This window comes from Phyllostomus hastatus, unplaced genomic scaffold, assembly GCF_019186645.2.
Source record: "Phyllostomus hastatus isolate PE091 unplaced genomic scaffold, TTU_PhHast_1.1 phas_contig_58, whole genome shotgun sequence".
In the NCBI taxonomy this organism is placed as follows: domain Eukaryota; kingdom Metazoa; phylum Chordata; class Mammalia; order Chiroptera; family Phyllostomidae; genus Phyllostomus; species Phyllostomus hastatus.
The window spans coordinates 53,789,211-53,793,269 of NW_025333916.1; positions in this window are offsets into that span (position 1 = coordinate 53,789,211).

Sequence of the window (4,059 nt, forward strand, 5' to 3'; positions counted from 1 at the left end):
ATGACCACATACCATGTAATTCATTTTTATAAATTCAGAACAGGAAGAATTAATCCATGTTGTCAGAAGTCAAGGCAGTGGTTACATATGGCTGTGGCTCATCATATCAGTCAATTTTACTGATGAGAAGCTGAGGTGTGTATAGGTTAATTCATTTTCCCAAAGTGACACAAGCAGCCAGTAAACAGTGGAGCCTGGATGAAACCCAGGGTGACAGATTGCAAAGTCAGGTAGTTCTGTTCAACCACTGCCCCTCCTGCAACTGGCTTCCGAGTTGCCTCCTGGCTCCAGAGCTGGTTGGAGAGAGAGAACACCAAATGACCTGTGTGCACAGGGGAGCAGGGAGGGAGGGAGGTAGGAAGGTCGGGAGCATTTGTTTATGTAGGCCTGTCCTTGGCTTAGTCCTAACAAGATCTCTTCATTTATATTTGATGTTCTGGGTGAGTTTAAAATCTTAACATCTGAAAGATGCTTATATTAAAAACGCAACTATAATCTGAGAACTGTGAAAAAGTATTTTTCAGTAGAAAGGAATAGAAACTATCAGCATGTGAAAAGTACTAAAATTGATTTACATTAAAGAGAAAAAAATTTAAAAATATTAAGTGGCCTTTTCCTCCTCAGTAGGTTGAAATAGGATATTCTCTCTATTAAATAATAGTAGGCCAAAATGAGATGGGAGACCAACAGAATAGAGAATGCAAGAAAATAGTATTTTAAATGATGGCCGTAAGAAAACTTGGAATTGAGAAAATGGAGCCAGTAAATCATAGCAAAGTTCAGGACTCAGTTTTGAAAGTGAAGGTTAATACAAGACTGAAAAACAAGAAAATAACCATGATTGTGGAGAGATTACAAAATTTCAATCTGTGAAGTTATACATAATATTCTCTTATTATATTTTACATGTGTAAAGGGTCTATAGTGATAACATAGTTTCAATCCTGATACTACTAGTTTGTGCCTTAATTTGCTCTTAATGGGTTTTGCCCAGAGTTCATTAATTTCATTAGTCTTTTCAATTTTTACTTTGTTGGTCCTTATTATGTTTTCTGTTCTATGAATTTCTGCTCCTTTCTTCATTAGTTGTTTCTTTTATTTTCAAGGAATTTTAAGTTGTTATTTCTTTACTAACTTCTTGCCATGGAGTCTCAGATCATTGATTTTTAGCCTTTATTCTTGCTTAATATATGTACTTAAGGCTGTAGAGTTCCCTCTAACGCATGAGTTTAGTTGAATTCCACACATATTTTCACTAGCATTAGTACTTTGAAAATATATTCTAATTTCCATTGTGATCTTTTCTTTGATGTAGAGATTTTTAGAAGTATATTTTGTCTTTTCCAACATATGGGAATTTTCTATTTATCTTTTTATTATACATTGATCTGTGGTCATCTAATGTATTCTGTGTGATATCATTTCTTTGAAATTTGTTGAGTTGCTTTATGGTTCAGCATTTCTGAAAAATTCCACATGTAGTTGGAAAGAATGTGTGGTTTGTAGCTGTTGGGTATTCAACTACACGCGTTTTAACTGGGCTGTTCAAATATTTTCTATCACTTTTGACTGCCCTGGTTTGTTCTATCAGTTACATGGAGGTATTTTAAAAATCTTCCAGCATGAATGTCCATTTTCTTATTACCTCTTAAATTCCCATCAGTATTGCTTTATGTGTTTTCAGGCTATATTATTAGGTGATAAAAATTCATAATTATACCTATTTATTAAATGAATCCCCTTTTCAGGATTAAGCAAAATGTATATATAACACGTAGACACAGACAACAGTGCAGCGATAGGCAGAGGGAAGGGGGCGTGGGGGTAGGTGGAAGTGGGCGGGGTGGGGACAAATGGGACAGAAAGAGACTGTGCTCTGGGCGTCGGGCACCTGATGTGGGGTGCAGATGACGTTTTATTGAGTTGTACACTGGAAGCCTATACGGTTTTGTGAACTAATATCAGCCCAATAAATTCAATTATAATGAATTAACCCCCTATTCCATAATGCCTCTCTTTTTTGCCTTAAGGTAGCTATACCAACTTTCTTTTGGTTAGTGTATGAGTAATTTATTGCTAACAACGTACCTGCAGAACACAGTAGCTTATATCAACATGTATTTATTCTGTAATAGTTTAAGGGGGTCAGGACTAGAGGAGCAGTTTCGTGTCTCAGGAGGCTGTGGTCAGGGTGTCAAGAAGGGCTGCAGCTTCGTTAGAGACCCGAATGGGGCCAGACAATCCCCTTCTAAGACGGCTCCCTCTCGGCTGCTGGCTGGAGGCATCAGTGTCCTATTGGCCGTTGATAGGGAGCCTTGGTTCCTCTTCACAGGCACCTTCCCTCAAGGCTGCTGGCATGTCCGCATGCTATGAAAGCCAGCTTCCCACAGAGCAAGCAATCCCAGGAGAAGAGGTCAAGGAGGAAGCCACAATGTATTTTATGACCTGCTCTCCCAAGTTGCGCACTCTCCCTTCTTCCACATTCTGTTTATGAGAGGCGAGTCACTCGGTGCAGCCTCACGGGGGGAATTAGGTTTTACTTTTGAAGGGGGAAGTATCAAAGAATTTGTGGGCCTGTTTTTAAACAATAGGTGTTTGCACAGTATACTTTTAATATTTTTACCTGCAGACTTTATGTTCCCTTATAGTTTAGATTTGGCCCATAGTAAGCACATATACATTAATTGTATGCCACTCTGTCAATCTTTGTCTCTTAATTGGAACATTTAGTCCATTTTTATTTAATGCAATTTTTGATGTGCTTGAATTAAAATCTACTGTATTGTTTGTGACTTGATTTCTGCTGGTCCCTGGTGTGTTCCCCCTTTCTCTCCTTCCTTGCTTTTGGATTAAGATGGTTGGAAGCTGGGCGCTGGTCCCTGTGAGGGATGGTCTGCTTCTGATGCACCATTATCCCCCAGGGGCTGCCTTTCAGGATCCCTGCTGAAAGCAGACTCTGACCTCTAGTTTCTGCCTCCTGTGAGTCTGTCGAATATTCCGCTCACCTCGGGGCTCCTCAGTATCCTCTTCCAGAATGAGCAGGTACTGGTGGGGAAATGGGCCCAAGCTGAACTCACTTCTGTGTGTTCCTTTCTTGTCTGAGATTCTTGACTGTCTTGTCAACTCTCCAAAACTTTCAGGAAGACTACTTAAAAAAAAACAACAAAAAATGAACTATATCATAGTTGTTTATTTAAAAAGGTTAGTTTGAATTTCTTAGTTTGTCTTCATTGGAAGTGACACAAGTCATTTAAGTTTTACAAACGGTGGGGTAATCAACATGATTATTTTTATTCCCTTTTACTGGTGAGCAAACTGGCCTCAGAGAAGCCACGTAAATTGTTCAAGGTTACATTTAGAAAGTGGCAATAAGAATTTGAACCTATATCTTTCTGTCTCTAAAAATAAAACTCAGACGCAGGCTATGTACATTAGCTAAAAGCAATTTTGGCTAATTTTCTCCATGTGGAGCACACTATAAGAAGATTTATTACAATGATGCTTGTACTTCTCATCAATTATAAGTGTATGTTTGCAAAATTGGAAGTCCTTCTGTTTTAGAGCAGCCTTTAATTAATTCTAGTAAAACAGTTTAAATTTCCTAAGAGTTTTGATTTATAATTTGAGCTTCCTTACTGGTACCAACCAGCAATCAGGATTTTATAAAATAATGGCTCTTTATCATAAAAGTCTAATGTAACTCAGTCAAATAGTTACTTTTGAAGTATAAATGAAAACTGAATCTCAATTTTTGACTTTCTTAACCACGATTTCTTCATTCTTTATCCAGGATTAATTTTAAAGAAACTTGGTCTTGCCTCAGCTCTCATTTATCATCCATTAAAATTCCACTGCAAAACAATAAATTCCTTTCCATAAAGCCATATAACTATTAAAGCCACCATATGCTATTTGTCTTTTAGGGATGACATACTTTGGAAATCTATATAGAGCTTTATACAGTCAACACATATATATTATGACACGCATTGTTATCCAGGTGATTAAGTTTTAACCTATGTAATACTGAAGAAAAATTCTTTCCTTACTCACAAGACA